This window comes from Varanus komodoensis, unplaced genomic scaffold, assembly GCF_004798865.1.
Source record: "Varanus komodoensis strain SLA01 unplaced genomic scaffold, ASM479886v1 scaffold1, whole genome shotgun sequence".
NCBI lineage: Eukaryota > Metazoa > Chordata > Lepidosauria > Squamata > Varanidae > Varanus > Varanus komodoensis.
The window spans coordinates 72,695,034-72,713,508 of NW_025335268.1; the positions used below are offsets into that span (position 1 = coordinate 72,695,034).

At 45.9% G+C, this 18,475-nt stretch overlaps 1 protein-coding gene and 1 long non-coding RNA gene across 4 annotated transcripts in view; both read right to left on the reverse strand.

Annotated features, from left to right (window-relative positions):
* CHCHD3 (coiled-coil-helix-coiled-coil-helix domain containing 3) overlaps positions 1 to 18,475 on the reverse strand; it is a 203,808-nt gene that overhangs the window by 102,119 nt on the left and 83,214 nt on the right. The gene's annotated exons all lie outside the window — the stretch shown is intronic.
* LOC123022739 lies at positions 359 to 7,936 on the reverse strand. Its single transcript, XR_006414565.1, has 2 exons — positions 3,292 to 7,936; positions 359 to 987 (listed from the first exon to the last, which is right to left on the reverse strand). It is a non-coding gene; the product is annotated as an uncharacterized LOC123022739 (long non-coding RNA).

Genomic DNA, 18,475 nt, shown 5'->3' on the forward strand with positions numbered 1-18,475 from the left:
AAATTAGGCAATGAAAACAAAAGCCCTCAATGATTTGTACAACACGAACCTCGTAGATCAGGGCCGTGTACAAACTGCACCCGTTTCTGACACACACGCTGTACAAGTTTGTTCTCTACATCATCCCCATGGAACAAATCCCAAATTAAAAAGCCCCCCAAAGACCAGCTCTGGCTTACAGAAGGGATGACGAGAAAGCAGATCAAGCATTTCCATGTCTCCCTTTATGTTAAGATGGGAATGAGGGGATAGTCAGTGAACAGTGAAATTGAAAAGCAACAATATTGAAACTGATGAAATGCACAGTTAAACTGAAGAACTCACGGCCACCAGGCTCAACAAAGAAAGCGTAGTAAAATTTTTTGAATGAGCCAGGTACTTTTATTAAAAAGACCAGATTTCATTTTTTGAAAAGTTAATCCTCCTTTAAATAGCAATTATTTCAGACAGAACCCTTTGTATTTACTCTTTTTATTCCTGTTAAACAGGTGTCTAAGTTGCCTGTTCAAAATAGCATCTAGACCTTAATTTTTAGATCCACTGCATTACAATAGTTCTTTCTAGATATGGTTCCCTCCAAAATGTTCCCAAGTGGAATTTGTGACCCACCCAGGAAGCCATTTTGGCTAATGGGCAGTGCAGAAATTAAATTAATTAACCTTTTCCCCCGGAGAGGCTGGGAAGAGCAACTGGAGGCCCATGGAGGTGTATTAAGCAATGAACCTGCAAAGATCTCGCTTCCATATCGAAGGCTCAGCTGCATGGAGCCGAAAAAGCTCTCTCACCCAAGACGACTGGCCCACGTCTAACATACAGGTGTTGTAACACAACCGAAGCATTTCACACAAAAAACATTCTGTCATGATCGAAGAAGGCCTTCTCCAATGCATGACCTTCCAGAAGTGTTGGACTGCAACCCCCATCATTCCCAGTCAGGATGCTCACGGACAGGCAAGTCTGGAGGCCTCCAGGCAGGGGAAGGCTGATCTAAGGAGCAGAAAGACACAGGGCTAAAGTTTTAAATAAATAAATCCCGGCTGTTGCGTGATTTTTCTCTCCGGCTCCCGAGCGTCAATTAACGGGAAGCAACCGCGCTGCTCTCCAAGAGCCAAATGTGTTATTAGGTTCACTTATCACCCGGTACAGAGGTCGGGAGCGAAGAAGCATGGCTTTGTTGTGAAGTGAAAGAAGAGAAGCTGGCCAGTGCAGAAGGTGCCCTGATTAAAGGCTGATGCACTATGGGAAACATGCCATTCCCATGCGCTGGCAACGCGCTGTGTCTTTATGGAGCCACAGAGCCAATCTGGGGCAAGGAGGCATAGCTCCTCCATGAGCAAAACAGAGGGGCACAACCTTCCGGGAGAACTGTGGGTGCGTAGCTCCTCCAAGGACCTGCTGGAAAACGCTCTGGTATCAGAGACAGCAAAGATTACATAATATGAAAAGAAAAGGTATTCATTTTGGCCAAAGACAAAAGCTGGCTCAGTGTAACGTATTTATTGAGCCAACCAAAAGGTATATATAAGATAGAGAGCAATGCTCATTTTAGCAAAAGCAATACTACTTTTCTTCAGGTGCTTCTGACCTGTCCAAATATTGGTGTGGCCCGAATAAGGAAAACAGATACAGTTTAATCTATTGTGAGATATTTTTAGAGATGTTAATGCCTGGATAAATTGTTTAATAATTTCTCTCATTGTTTTAAGACTTTGTAGGATTCAGGTTTTCTTACCTCAGTGAAATTGTCCTGAGTTCCCTGGGTAGTCTGTACACATCACAGTACAACAAAACACCATAAAATTCCAGAATATGCTCTTTAAAATAAATTGGAAACAGTTTAAAAATATTATATAGAATTAACCTATAAAACATTTGGGATGGGTACCCCCCTCAAAACATTAAACAGCCTTGGATGTCTTTAAGTGCCTTGGCATGGGGGGGGTGGTAAAGGAAAAGGTAAAGGTTTCCCCTTGACATTAAGTCCAGTCATGCCTGACTCTGGGGGGCGGTGCTCATCTCCGTTTCCTAGCCGAGGGAGCCGGCGTTTGTCCGCAGACAGTCTCCGTGGCCATGTGGCCAGCGTGACTAAACACCGAAGTGCACGGAGCGCTGTTACCTGCCCACCAAAGTGGCATCTTTTCATCTACTCGCATTTGCATGCTTTCCAGCTGCAAGGTGGGCAGGAGCTGGGACGGAGCAACGGGAACTCACCCCGTTGTGCATTCGAACCGGTGACCTTTCGATCAACCAGCCCAGCAGCACAGCGGTTTAAACCACTGCGCCACCTGCAGTCCAAAAGAATGACAAGGGTGGTGCCAAGCAGGCCTAAGTGGGGAGATCACTCCAAAGCTGGGGGGTGGCAGGAACCACTGTGAAGGCCGCACTGCTTGTCCTGGCCTTCCAAGCCTCCCTCAGAGTTGGCGCTTCTTCATGGCTGCAGCAGGCACTAAACTTTAAAAATGTGGGTAAGCTGTCGCAGCTTCTGCAGCATCCCTTGACTAATGAGCAGGAAGAAATGTGCCCAAAGAAGGGCCCTGCCCAAAAAGGTTACCTTGGGAACTGGGCTGATCAAAGAGGCTAACGAGAAGCCAAATGACATCCAGCAGCCTAACAAAAGGTCATTAAAATAACAGCATCAAGTGTAGACTTCTTCTAGTGAGCAGATGCATCTTTTCTAAGAAAGATGCCTGAATCCAAACTGAGACACAGTTTAGACCCACTGAAATCTTTGGGACTTAAGTCCAGCCCCTTTCACTGGGACTATAATGTGAAAACCTTCGCCTGAATCACATGCATGTGCAGCTGTAGTTCATGTGTACACCAGTGCGCACACACCTCCCTCTCTGTCTTTAAATTAAGGGGCAAAAGGCCCACCCAGCCAAATGATACAAAGGAAGAATGTAATTTCAATGACTTAGACAGACATGAAGCAAGGAAAATGAGGCAGGGCGGGAGCAATCATCATTTCACTCAAACGTGTGTTGCTTTGCAGAGTTTCAGCACAGTCAACAGCCAACTAGATGTGGGTTGTAAAGCATATTGGCTCCATAAAGATACAAAGCGAGTTATAGAATCATGCCGTGTTCAGGTGTCAGAGTTTTTAGTACTGCCCAGGAAGTAGCTTAGGCAGGTTGCTCAGTGCAATTTATGGGAGGACTCATTCCAACAAATATTTTATGCCTTCGCCTGTTTATAGACATTGGCAGACTTGGCAGAGAAGCAGCACATCTGAGGTTGATACCAGCCAAGTGCTTAGGGTGAAACTGCCATTCCATCTAAGCTCTGAGATACCTGAACCACCAGCTTCGGTGAGATTGTTTCTTTACCCGGATGGAGGAACCAGCTGAAATACTAATGTACAATAACGCAGGTCTGAAGGAAAAAGGGAGAGAACCTAGGTTCAAAAGGGCTGAAGCGGGATTATATTTTTGTCATTTGCTAACCTGCTTAAAAAAAAAAAAACACGGGTATCATTTTCGGCTGGAGTGAGGAAGGCACTCCTGTTAAAAGTGGGCAGTTTAAAAAATCAGGGAATTTTAAAAAGGTGTCCCAAAGACCCAGAAGACGTCTCCAGGCAACATGTCTGGAGCACTGACTCAGAACCTTTGTTCTGTCATGGCCACCAGTCTAACAGCAAAGCTTTTCTGCTGATCTCTGCAGAAACAGTGGCTTTGCTTCAAGTTTAAGCAGGCATCAAAGCACCTGCACAATGCTGACCTACTTCCCCCACTGCCCTGTTACTGCCTTGTAAAAAGTTTGCTCGGTCCGCCTGCAGGTTTCGTTACTGAAGTGGCAGCGGCCTGCTAGTGAACCAGTGGCCCACCCGCCAAGCGGCTCGATCCAGGACAACACGTGACTGGAAGAGCATGGCAGATCTCAGGCTCACAACAAAACAGCCCCTGAAGTGTAATAAAGTGGAACAAGAGAAAAAGGTCCCGATGCTCCCACGCATCTTAGAAATACACTGTGCTCACACTATTTTCTCTGGTTCGTCTTTAGTGAGGCTTGCACAAACGGATTTAATTGGATTGCATTGGACTGGATTTCTGTGAGGGAAGGAAAAGACATGCCTTTGGATTTTCTGTGTTTGGCTTCTCAACCCCCAGAAGAATCTGGAAAGTTAAAGCATATATTGGGGGTAGGAGGACTGTTCCTTTTCTGCCAGACAGGAGTAGGCTTGTGGGTCAAGGATGAGAAAGTTAACGATAAGGTGAGGAGAAGAGCTGTCTAACACTGAGCAAAGCAAGAGATGTGGTTTCAGGATTGAGTGGCCTTCAACTAGACAGTCTATAGGTGATGATCTGGTGATGATCTATAGGTGATGATCTGGTGATGATCTATAGGTGATGTTGTGGTGATGATCTGATCCTACCCTCTCTGGTTTGATGGCTTGAGTCCACATTCAGAGCATTCTTCCTCTTTGCGAGCAGAAGACAGGAGCAACTGGAGTGCTGCCAGATAGGCACTCTGCCTGCAGTTCTGGATCTCCATCGAGAACACACTGCCAATTCTTTCTGGGGCCCTGGGACTGATCCTGGTGGGTCAGGAGAAGGGGACTGGGACCAGTTCAGCATTTTAGTTCCTCCAACTGGAGGGTGCATCCACCTGGGTTTAGGAAGGCTGTTGACATCCTCTGACTTCTCTTGACCACCTAGGGCTAGTCAGAGAATCATAGAATACTAGAGCTGAAAGGGATCAAGAAGAACACTGGGTCCAACCCCTGATCAATGCAGGACTCCAAGTTCAAGCATCCTTCTTGGATGGTGATCCCGCTGTAATGATAGTGTCTCTTCTGAGATTTCATTCAGCTGCAGAGTAGTGCTGCCAGAAAGATGGTGGTACAAGGCAAGGACAACTGAACTCATAAAGTGACAGCTGAGTTGAAAAGATATCATTTAAATCATTTTCCCTTTTGAAAAATTCTGTAGAATACTCCAGTGGCTGCATTTTGCTTCCTTACTGGGGCTAGAAAAGTTTTCGGTATTTACAGCTGGTATTTAAGCTTGGACTTGGATACTTGCTATGGCCGGTGCTTTTCAGAAACATTTTGTGGGAGCACAGGCTATTGGGTGGAACAAAGATTGGGAGAAGGCAGCACTAGCTTGCATATGCATGAAAGCTTACTGGAAATGAACATCGCATTACCTAGCACCAGGAAGGGTGGTTGCTTGCTTTAAATTGCTTGTCGACACTACAGACACCCCCTTACATGTGTGGAGGGGCACGATGCAGCCAGATCAGCAGTCATGCTGCCACACGGGTGCTGACCCAGTCTCCCAGCCAGCATGTCCAGACCACAGCAGCAGCCGCCTCTGCTGGTCTTGGCCAGCCAGCAATCCTGTGAGGAACCGACCTGCCATCCGTGCAGGATGCGGAGCTCCCTCTCTGGGGTTACTCCATGGTGAAGGTCTATTGTTTAGCAGCGAACACCTTCTGCTTTCACCTATGACTGTACCTGCTTTACCTATGGGCAGGCACTCAAAACTATCTCTAGGGTCACATGTCTGCAGTTGAGCCAGATGAACAGCTAATGCATTCTCATTATACATTTTATGTGCAGGCAAATGATCATTCTGCAGCTGCGAAACTGGTGCCTAGAAATTTCAGTGGGGTTTAAAAAAAACAACAGCACCCTTGGCAACATTAAGGCATCATCTTAGCTAACAATCAACAGCAAATATGACTTCAGTATTGCCAACAGAAGCAATCACTGAATAGGCATCTAATTACTCTTTATTTGTTTAATGCCAACGATAACTGTCAAGAACAGTTCCTCGTTTAACTGATGCAGGAGATTTCATAGATGCAATATCAGCATATCCTGCAAACTTCAATTAAATGAATAAGCAATGTGTAAAAATTACCCCTTAATTACACAAAGCGTGCTTGAGTCGGATGGCAAGGAATCAAATGGGGTCATGTTAACCATAATAACCTCACTATTCTCAACCAGAGACTTATTTCGGACTTCCTCAGGCTGTTGTTGAGCTCAAAGCTCCACTTTCCATAGGCAGCCATTAAATGTTTAAACTGGCCAAGGTGAGAAACTGCAATGTATGGAATTACAGGAAAGGCCCATGGGCTGGAAGCACCTGATCACAGAGCATCACGAAAGCTAGACAGGCATGAACCTGACCACTGCCTGGATCACAAGCTCCATGTGACCTGTGCTTGAGCTTCCCAACGGAGGAGTGAGATGAAAGCACCATAGCGGAGAGACTCTACTTTGGTTCCCAGGTGAAATGCAGAGGGAGAACACGGAGAGCAGTACAGGAATGTGTTTATACAGGGACAGGGAATGGCTAATCAGTCCTCCTGTCCTGCCCTTCTAGGGCATGTTGTATCATCTATTCTTGTTCCCGTTCCCAAAAACACTTGCATGAATAATCTAAATTTATAACACATAGCCAACTTTCCGTTATACAATCGGACTGGATGGAGGTTCCCAGGCTCTGAAAAGATGTTAAGCCAAGCTTTTTATTCCAGATTAATTAGCTTGAAACATTTGCTCATGAATGTAGCTTGGAGTGTCACTAAATTCTTCAAAGGCATTTGAAAAGAAATAATCCAAATTTATCATCATCACTCTGTCAATCCAGCAATTAGTTTTTCAACTATCACAAACAAAGGGGAAGAAGTAGCTCTAAAGAACCCTTTTCTGTGGGTGAAATGATGATGAAATGTGATAATCCCTAATTCATCTTTATTAAGAATCTCAGGGAATACCCTCTGATGTTGCAACAAGCAACAGGCTCTTCATCACTACTAAAGCTTCTAATTTATGTGTAAGTCTGAAGGCTGGCAAGAGAACACACTGTCCAGCAAGCTACATGCCAGTTATGTGATTCCTTGCCGCACCTGCCAACCACCTTGCTCGTCCCTGGCACACAGCTTTCCCTGCACTCAGCAACGGAGCCTGCCAGCGGCACTTCTCAAAACATTTGTGACATACTTAAGACTAATGCTGAGAAACAGCTTTCAGACCATGATACTCCAGATCTCTTTATCAATCAGAAGTGCAACCGTGTGACTAAAACACAAGATTGCACTGTGGGAACCCAGCTGACACACTTGCATTTGTCTGGCTAGTCAACCTTACAAAAGCTGCTTTGAGTTCCCTATAGCAGCCTTCCCCAACCTGCTGGCTGGCCTTCAGAGGCATTTGGACCACAACTCCCAGAATTCCCACCCAACAGTGCTATTGAGTGGGAATCCTGGGTGCTGTGGTCCAAATGTGTCTGGAGGACACAAGGTGTCCTCTCGAAAGGCGGGATACAAATGCGGTGCACAACATAAAACGCATCTAATCTGCATGAAAGGTTTGCTGTCCTTTGGAACTGAGAGCACACCGCAGAGAGGCGGGTTTCAGTTATCCATTCGGCTCATCTATCCATGCAGGCTGCTTTGTCAGCAAAGCATCTGGCATAAAGCGTTTGGCCCCATGTCAGCCACTGCAGGCAGCATCAGCTTCCATCCCAATTTTATGCTACCTAAGACAGACACCATCACACAAAGAAAGCAGAAACCCCTATTTGACAAGCATGGGAATCTCAGGAGATCGGCAGAGCTCGTAATGGCGATGGCCAACCTGTCTGGCAGCTTGTGTGCAGCAGAGCATCTCCGAATATGCCGCAGACCAACCAAAATGTCCGCTAGCACATAGGAACCCTCGCACCCTCCGGGGAGCTTCTGGCTTTGGTCCACAAAACTGGGTCTGGGAGCAGAGAGTAGCACAGGGCCAGTGAGAGACAGGCAGACCCTCACCAGGCCCCAGGCCCACCTGCACAGGTGTTCCCCCAATTCCTGCGACACGAAGCGTAGGTCACACCTTCCGCTTATGTGAAATGTCCTCCCTCTGCCTGAGACCTGGAAGCCCTACCGGCAGCCAGCAAAGAGATTCCTAGACAAGACAGAAACAGAGCGAGTCAGAAGGGGTCTCCCGGGCCATCTAGTCTGACCTCCAACTCCAGCCGGCTCCATTCATGACATGCCTACCATGTGCATGTCCAGCCTATCCCTGAACGCCCTCACCGATGGGGCCTCAACCACCTCCCGTGGAAGCCCATTCCACACCCTCGGGATCCTAACTGGCAGGGAGTACTGACAGTTGGATGAACTGGTTGATGGACACACAGGTTGCCTCAGTAGAACTCAGCTTCCTATGTTCCTACCCAATTGTCAAAACTAATATGGGAGAAAGCCAAGGTCACATTCCTTTCTCCTTACCCGACAACAGGTGCCTGTGCCTCCCAAGAATCTGTCATGGGTCTCCCAGCCCTTGAGCAGATTCTGAGGGTGGTCAGTGGGGAGAGAAACTTTCATTCTTCCTACTTGCAATGGCTGAAGCGGTTCCCTTAGCAGAAAAGCTTCACTGAACTGCACCCTATGCGTTCCTCTTATTCGTAAAGCACAAAAGCAGTTCAAGACCAACCCACAGCGTCATACAACCAAGGGGGATTCCAGCCATGTGAATGGGTAGCTGTGGCTGGAAGTGTGAAATTCAGTTGTGTCCTGTCTTGATGAGATGCCTGCACAAAAGCTGAGATACTGCATGTATGTGACGTGGGGCCCTCTCCCAGAGACTTTCAGAAATAGCAGCTCCTCACTAAATCCCATTTTCCACGCTTTCAAACAGCATGGATTGTAACTTGATGAAACAAGATTTTAATGTTTTTCCTGCTAAAGAAATTATACCAGCACCTACCTGAGAAAAATGCCATAGCTTCGGCTGAAAATGGATGCCTGGGAATTTTCATTTTACCTTTCACAAACGATTTTTCAAATGCGTGGTTACATTTAAAATAGATTCAAAACTCTTCCAACGCCACCATTCTGCAGCTAGGTCTGTATCAATAGACCATTGTCACGGAGCCCAAAGACATAAATCTCCTATCTGTTTTTTATTTATAAATAACAGAAATCCATCACAAAAGCAAGCACTCCGCATGCCTTGAGAGAGAGATCTGAGACGGCAACAAATTAAACTGGATCCTATTACTTGAAGGTCCAGGACCACAAAGAGCCGCTGAACACCAGCAGTGAACTGGTGTCACTTTGATCTCCATTGTAACAGAAAAGCAAAACGACATGTTCAAATGAAAATCATTTATAATGGATGAAAGCAAGGCTGCACTTTCCCTGAAACAGATACGTCTACAGGGAGGCCAAAGAGAAGAGGGTGTGTGTGGAGGTGCGTGCTTGCATGTTTGAGAACACAGGGGAGAGAGATCCACTATGCAACGGACTCAAAACATCCAGACACTGAAATATTAAGACTCGTATTTTGGAACTTTGCATCTCATTTAGCACTTTGACAAGAATTAATTCTTTTGGCAGGGCAAGCGGAGTGTCCCTACTCTCCATCTCAGCTCTCAGCTCCATTTGCCGGAATGGATTCTGGTCGCAACAGCCGCGGCAGAAGAAGCCTTCACGAGGGAAGCCTCCAACAGCGCTGGTGGAATGGCGCCTCTGCCCCTCTCAAACCCCTTCTGTGCAGCCTGCAGAATGGATGGTGGTGAGGACAGTTCCGGCAGGAGGAGCCAGAGCAAACAATCGGATGGACCTCCCCAACAGCCCCCCACCCCGCAAACAAACACACACACTCAAGCTTCCCCGAAACGGACAGGAAGGCAGAATACCGAATGCCTCTGGAAAGCTAGACTCCAAGCTGCTCCCCACTGAAGAGGTGGAACCTGGAACATCCAGTGTAACGATCAGTAAGTAAGGATGGATGAACCTGCATCTGCTTTCACCACTATTTACACTTTCTAAGCTACCAGTTCACTTTCTCCCATTCCCACATCAGTCTGGATTTTTGTTTAAAGTTTGCATGAAAACTCAAATGCATTTGTACCTGCAATTTCCTCATGTGCGCACAAAATTCCCCCAATACATGCATGCGTGGACATTTTCCCCTAAATAAATATTTACGGGGATATTTTTGCCTTCATTTGTTGATTGCAGAGCCATCTCACACCTCAGAGAAGTACAAGAACAAAAGGATCGCTGTTTTGGTTCACGTGTCAGCATGGGAAGTGAGTCAGCTCATCTCAAAATACCAGTCAAATAAACGTTGCCCCTACCCCATGCATAAGGCCTGGTTCTGCTCCGCAGGTTGTCTCCCCGGGAGCTGCAAATCTTGTGTCCTTCCGATGGACTTACAAATGCTTCCACGGAGTTTCTGGTCCACCATAATCAGTTCTAACTATCTGACTGACACTGTCAAGACCTTGGTTTTTAAAACACTACCTTGCACTGTCAGCCTTCTCCCAGAAAAATCTGCAATCCTTTCTGGACAAATACCTGGACAAATACCTCAGCACTGATGAGAGCTCTCGTCAGGTGGGTAGTGAAATCAGTGACCAGGTGCTAGGCTCTTGTCTGTCTGTCTGTCTGTCTGTCTGTCTGTCTGTCTTTCGGCTATGTTTAGCTCTTCCATTTGCAGTAACTGGGGCTTTTAAATAAAATGTGCCACTGGGACTCATTCAGATGACGGCAAAGTCATGATTCCTAAAGTGAGGCACAAGCTTCCTCAAACTAACGGCAGCATGCCCGCGTTATGCTCTCCGTTCCATCAAGCGTGGGCCCTGCCTGGCGGCCAGGTGACAAGCCATTCACTGAGCCAGCCACTCCCGACATGGTGCGCTCCAGAGGTGGTGGACTGCAATTCCCATGATGCCACCTTGGCTGGGAATCAGGAGCTGCAGCCCAACACTTCTGCAAAGCACCGGGATGAAGCATACTGGCCTGGACTGCCCGTTTCCAACTGCGGAAAGATTTGAACGTTCCTCCATGAGGAGGAAGGCATGCTGCAAACAGAAAGGAGCCCAACCCAGAGACACTTTTGGCCATGGGCCTTTGTGTGCTTGGATGGTTCCTGCCCTTTTTCTAAGCTAAACAATCCCAGTTGTTGCAGCTGCTCTCATGGGGGGAGTTGCTCCAGCCCTGTTTTTGTTGCCCTTCTCTGTCCTGGTTACTTTTGGGTGGTTTCACACAAGAGCAAACCCAGGTTTGCCCCCAGGTGCCCACTCAACATGGAGCTGCAACCAATCCAGACTGCTGTACATGTTACAAATTTTGCCTTGTCTTCTGGATTCACTGTGCCAGCAATAACTGGCAGTTCACATACATCTATTCTAACCAAGTGTCAAGAAGAGCTCTCAGCTCAGTGGCAGAGCACCAGCATTGGACACAAGACTGAATTCTGACAGCTCCATCAGATATACTCTTGGGCAACAAGTCTGAGAAAGATATTCTGCGTGAGACACTGGAGACCACTCACGGCAGCCAACAGTGGCCTTCAAGAACCAGTGGCCTGACTCAAACATCTTCACACATTTCAAGAAGCATCTCACTTAGCTTCCTAGCACCATGCCTAGCTACTCCTAGATATCTGGCTATCAGCTTCTTCAAATTCTTCTTTGAGCATCCAAGCCAAAAACAAAGTATACTTTTCTCTTCCAGTTATGTAATTAGGCTATCCATCTGATAGTTTCAACATTTTGGAATAGACTTAAAAAGAGTCACTTTATTTAAATATATTTACTTATTTCTGTAATAAAACTCCTATTGTGCAGTAGTTGTTGAAAGCAGTTTTTTTAGGCATCACGGACTGAAAATACCGCCTGATGATCAGAAACACAGTACTTTGGAGAAAACCATAAGGAACAGAACAGAAGGGGCTTTCACATACAATTTCGGTATGATTCATTTAATTGCTGAAGAAGGTCATTTTGCTGTACTCTATGGCTTTTGGTAGGTGTCTACACACTTTTAAAATATTGTGCAGGTCAAATACAGTCTGTGCAGATAAATAAAACACTTCCATCAATCAGATGAAGGTAAACATTCCATAACAGCCTTTGATTCCAATTAGAAAACAGAGTGGAGACAACCTGATGCTACCAATTAGAGCACTTCTTGAAAGCGCAACAGTCAACACCAAGGAATTGTGGCTCTTTGGGTCAGCTGAAAGAGGAAAATCATTTTGACAAGACGGAATGGAGAAAGCCTCCATAGGTATCAAAAAGCGTGCTGCTGCTTTCAAGCTAAGCATGGGCTCGTTTTCAAAAGGGGCAAAGAAAATGAAATGACTGAAAAATTAAATTCCAACCTTGCAAGAATAAAGGCCGACACTTGACTCTCCTACACACCATTTACATATCAACTCAGTACAGAAAGTGAAGGACTGAAACCTCATTATTCACGCAAGCCAGGGTCAGGCCACCTGAAAACTTAAGATTGAAGAGGCCTCCAAAGAAAACACAGAAATATACAAATCAGAGTCAAGGTGAGTCTCCAAAGTGTCTACCGCTTCACCCACAACAGGGAGCGAGGGCATCTCTGTTGCCGGAGCCATTGTTTTGGATGAAAGTTTTAAGCGTGGGTCAAGACCCAGTGGAGCGCTGAAACTATCAGAACCCCTTCGAGCAGCTGCATCTTCCCCCTTGCAGGCTTCTCCCGGGAGACTTTAAGTTGCTGCAGCTCGTTCCTTTATATCATGCTATCTATGAAAAAGGGTGCAGCTTCACTTTCATTCTTGAGTAAGTGCACTGAGTAAGTGATAAAGGTGGAAAACACTGTGCACTTCTATGAAATCTCGGCTTGGCTCTTGATTATCCTTCTCTGTCGCACATGCTCTCTGCTTCTACAAATGGGGTGTTTTGCCCACCGAATTCCATCAGCCCAAACCAGCATGACCAAAGGTGAAACGGGATGAGGCTTCCTGCAAGCGGCACAAGCTCACCAGCCCTGCTCTAGCCATTGTGGAATAAACGACACAAGCCAATCAGACGGACACTGGTCAATGCAGGATTCTATGACTCAGGCCAAGGACAATGGTCTTTCTCATAGCAGGCGTGCCTGGACATACTCATTTTTCATACACCACATCCAGGAATATACAGTGGAGAATGCACCAGGTTTCCACTCAAGTCTGGTTCCTTTCCTCACTTGAGCTCTACTTTTGACTCTTGCCACTGAAAAATTAATACCTTTCCCCCATAACATCTAGGAAAACACTGCATCTGGGCCTTCCTACAGTGTAATTATGGGCAAATTGCTAAACTTAAGCCACAACAGGTGCAACATGGACACATATTTTGGCAAATATTCTAGAGGGCTATGACATAGGGTAAAAATGTTCAGCCATTTAAGTGAGGAGAGGAGACAGCCAACCAAGTCCAAGTGATGGCGTGATTCCCAACTGACTGGGACCACATCATGAAGAAGCCATAAGAAATGACTTAAGTTGTAAAGCACAGAAAGAATCAGCTGCACACAGACAGTGAGTACTATCACCCACAATTTCACATGGCATGTTTTATAAGTCATCACTTCCTATTGTTCTTGTGCAGCTTGTTGGAGTGTTACATGCTTCAAAGGCATACATGACAATGCAGGAAAGGGGAACTGAAGTTGTTAATGAAACTAGGGTTAACAAAATAAAGTAAGCACTGGCCCAGCAGAACTATGGTCCAGACCTTCCATGAGTTTAGGTTTCATGAAAATGTTATGTCAGAACACTAACTGCACATATAATAGGGTGCGGCTGTTCTTTTGCCCATGCTTTACAAACAGGCCAGAACTGAGCCTTCACACTAAAAGCTAGGCTGGCTTTATAGTACAAAAGCTAATACAAAGCTAGGCTGGCTTTATAGTACCAAAAAAGTCACTAACAAAAGACAAAAGCTAACTTAGAATACTGGTCATTAGAGAAATGCAACTTAAGAAGTAAAATGCCGAAGGGATCCAAAGACCATGCGAGGTCATGGGCTCTCTTACCATAGAGGCATTTAAGATGCAGAGAGACAACCATCATTTGGGGATGTGCTAACTCAAGCAGGCTGCTGGACCATAAGATTCTATGGTTTCACCTCTTCACCCTTCCAAACTGAGAAGAGCAGACCATACCTTCAAGGTGAATCCATTTGCTTAAATGCAAGCTTAGAGTACCTGACATTTCTCAACTGGTGCACCCTCTTGACATGATGCCATATTCTCAGATTAATGATGTTATGCCTGCCTCCCTCCCTCCAAATTGGCATGCTCACTACGCTTTCCCACAAAATTAGGAATTGTCTGTTTCTCAGTGACTTATCTCTGGGTCCACTGGCTTTGGTATTTCAGCTGCGGGTTCTACCCCTCCTTCTCATCTGAGTCAGAATCTATAGCCACATCCTTTGAAGCACTTTTATAAGAAGAGTGGGTCCGATCCCTACACAGTACACATACCCACTGAAAAAATGTGTTGTTCAGCAAAACACAACACCAAATGGGCAGACACCTTCCCACCAACACTCAGCATTAAGAAAAGCACAGAAGAACAAATGACCCTCCTTCAAGTTGCACGTCGGACTGTTTCAAAAGGGTTGGCAGAATATTTATTATTACATTTATATTTTAACAACCTGGTTGTGAATACAACAAGGGACTTAAAGTGTAAGGGGAATAAAATAATATATGCTAGCTCTGTGACGGCATGATCCAAGTTTTGAGTTATCTATTCACAGGCAAGACAAACTGGACTCTCCAATTAAAATGCTTCAAAATGAAAGCTCTCAGCTTTATGCTCCCTATAATTTTATTATACTCCTAGCATATAATATGTGGGTACTGAACAAGCATATGCTGGTAGCAGAATGAAACCTCTGCTGCCAGAGCAAAGGATGCAGTGGCTGCTTACCATAAAGTGAACTCCCACGCTGGGCTAAATGCACTGAAAGGCCTTGTCAAGAGAATCCGGCTGCTTCATCCACAGCTCCAGGAGCTGCATCTGCAGAAACCCTGCGCTTTCACACAACTGCTCGCAACTGTGTGAAACTAAGTGGAATGCCAGCTCTCTTACTCTTCTGAAGACAGGGATATTTACTTTACCTCAAATGCTTCTACCCTGAAAGGCGTACGCAGCTGCTTACAACATTTCTGTGGCAGCCTCCAGTGATGCAACAAGCTCTCCACAGAGGCCCGCCTGCTGCCAATTTTTAATATCTTTTCAGAGCCTGGTTGAGACTGTTCTCTGTTCAGGACTGGCGACACAGACACGAGGTCTCATTAGCCAGTGCTGTGCTTTCAGGATAGATATAACATGACTCCGCTGTGGCACTCCGTGGTACCGGCAGCTGGGCAGCAGCCTTCCATACCAGCTGCCCTTCGTCATCGAGGGGAGTGCTGCACAGGGCCCACCAGAGCCATCTAATTAGAGCATGCCCACCTACAGCCAGATTATCTAGCTTCCTAACTACCATTCTAAAGGATTTCTTCACTGAGCACAGCAGATGCATCACCCATCCAGGCAAGGACAAGACTCGGAGCTGAGAATGCTGTGAGCTCCATGGAAGTCCCCATTCAGCACTCAAAATACAATAGGCAGGAATTCAAACTTCTGCAAACCTTTACCTAAATTGAGCCCAAGTGAGCCACTGTGCAGAACTGGGAAGCCCCAAGGATCCCTGTGGAACACTGGCAAGTCCCACGGATGTCAGCAAGCCCCACTGATCAACTGCCCCACTGATGTCAGCAAGGCTTCAAGAGATCAGCAGCGGTTCAGCTGCTCTCCTTGTCTTTTCACCTTAAAGCGCTGAACCTCGCTGGAAGCAAGCTAAGGGCAGGGGCCAGGAGTGGGAGAGGGACAAGAGGAAAATATACGGGTGCCTGGGAGACTGCTCGGAACACCGGATTTCTCCATCACGGAGGACTAGAGCGCTCAGGTGGGCAGGGCGATTTTGTCTGAAAATGTGTCTGCAAGCCTAGGCCTGCCCATCCCTGCTTGGAGCACGAGGGGGTAGAAATCTCCCCCGCCTCCTTTTAAGAAAAAAAAAAGGGACTGTGGTTCAGCAGCAACACTCCCAACATCACCAGGGGCCTCAGGCAGCAGCAGGGGAATGAAAGGAAGCTGCAAAAGGGCACCGCTGCTATTTTGGCATGTAACTTGTTTGCTCCAATGACATGTGCAGAGGACATGTCTCCCAGTATGCTGGCACCATTTAATCAAGCTTACATTATTAACCACCTAAACAAATTTTCGTTGCTGCTGCTGCTGCTTTGTTTCATCAGCTGCATTTTTCCTTTGAGGATTTCTGATCCATCAGATAGTGGGCTCAACCATAACAAAGCAGCCTCTATACTAGGCTGCTAGTCTTTTGACCTTTCCTAATTCTAAACCTATATTATATACATTTCCCATTTCCCCAAAGTGTCTTTAAAATTACAAGCACTTTAGATCATAATTCATGTACCAGAGACCATGTGCTATTCCCTCCTCCCCACCACATCTCAATTATATCTTAAAATTATGGGGACTGGAATGCATTAAATTACTCATGTTGTACAGACTCCCAGTAAAGCAATAATACTTACATGCATTTTGGAAGAAATTGGCCTGCATTATAGATGTATGTATAATGCCACTGCCTTAGTTTCAGCACTGACTGTAGTATCAAGCAGCAGTGTCTGCTTCCAGCTACGGATGGGAGGCTTTTGCAAACCTTATGTTTATTCTGTTGCTGGTAATTAGCTGCTTTGGTTAATATAATCCAACATTTACAAACAGCAATTTATCCAATATATAAACCCGCTCCAACAATTAACAAAGCACTGTTATTGATTAAGATTTAATACAGCAGTTGGTGGTTCTGCAGAGCACCATGTAACAAAAATGATCTGTAATTTGTCAAAGGACATTTCCTTGTCAAAGTACTTAGCAGGCAGAAGATGAGTCTGAATTACATTCTCTGTCAGGCATGTACTCCTAAAAGAATGCAAAACCCATATGAGGAAGAGGAGTGGACTGGGTGTCCGATGCGTCGCTCTCTCCTTGCCTGGAACTGCCCTGGGGGGGATGTTGCGCATGGGGCATGGTCTGATCATAATGCTTAAGTTGCATCTCATCTTTCTTTTATCATGTCTTGTGGTTTTAGTCTTTATATGCTACCTTGGAAGGGTTTGTCCTAAAGAGCTTATTTGATGAAAACAGGAATTAATGCATTTATGTTTGTTTTCGAATGGCTAGACCACTTACTAACCATCCTGCACCCTGCTAGATTATGAAACACCTTATATGACTTCATCTGCAGGCAGCAGATACCAGGAGCACTGCTCCTTCACACCACTATGGGATCCCATCTGTCCTTTTCCTTTCAGGATAGGTCTCCTTTGCCACAATCCTAATGCATGGGCTGGAAATACCCACTACAAACATCTCAGCAACAGCCGTGTCTTGGAAAGAAAAGCAGAAGGGTGGAGATTAAAGGCTCTTCTTCCTCAGGGTTGTTGCAAAGAGGTTTCCCGGGAGCAGTGAGGCCATTTCTGGGGAACTGCGCAAGAGCGGCCACTAAGCACTAGCCACCAGTCCAGTTGTCCTGCAAGACAAAACCTAGGCTCAGGCAGTGAGGTTCCCAGGAGCATCACCTGATGCCAGCACGAAATATGCAAGGCTTGGCTTCGAGTGCCCAGTCTCACACTTCTATGCCTATGGCTGTAAGCCTGCGCAAGGTTATTAGCAGAAAAGGCCGCACTGAGTTCAGCTGGATTTGTATCAGAAGAAATGGCACTGCCGCTGTGGGTCATAACAGGAACACGCTGATCAATAAAAGCGTTCAAGAGGCAGCCAAATGTTACGCAACTTACAGGAGAACACTCCAAGCTACCTGAACAATTAGGGCTCGTTCACACGCTCGCAGGAGACATGGCGCTCTACTCCAATATTGATATGCAATTACACCTACATTAACATACCGATTACTAATGTGGGAAGCGGGCCATCAGCACCAGAGGCTAGAAGCATGCCAAAGCCAGTGTGGGAATCTGCTCTGCCAGGAAGCCGCTCCAAGTTCCTCTGACGCCTGCGTGCGACAGGGCCACAAAGCAAGGCCTGGTTTTCCAGGCCAGACACACTGTTCTCAATGCTGCTTCTCTGCGAAACTTAGCTAAAAAGAGCAGAATCCTGCAGGTATTTGGTTTCTGGAGCACCTGATTCGGATGCCCGGCATCCGGTCACTCCCAGGAAAGTATTGCTGGAACGAGGTGCAAGTCAATGAAGTATTTTCTTCTGTAGTGCTGGCAGAAAGCTTGCATTGTTCAAATGACTGCAAGTGAGCAGGGCAGAAAAAACAGAGAGGCATTCCTCTTCCAGTCCTCAAAGACAGTGATATGAAGTATATTCACTACCTGATATATGCACAAACATAATAGCATTAATGGAACTGACACATAAGCATTTGCTGGCAAATACATCCCTTATCTCTGAGACACAGATCTGGTGTAGTCAGCTACCCGTTAGCCGTATTCCATTATTTTAATGCTCACAAACACATTATTTGCTTTTCATAAAAATGCTAACACTTGTAGCAAGAGCAATATCAGGTATTTAATTAGACTTCCAAATCATTCCAACACCTTCCTACAGCATAATTTAGACAGGCAAAAAAGCTTCAGAAATCCTGTTTTTGTCTTTATGACCAACAGGCACTTCTTCATT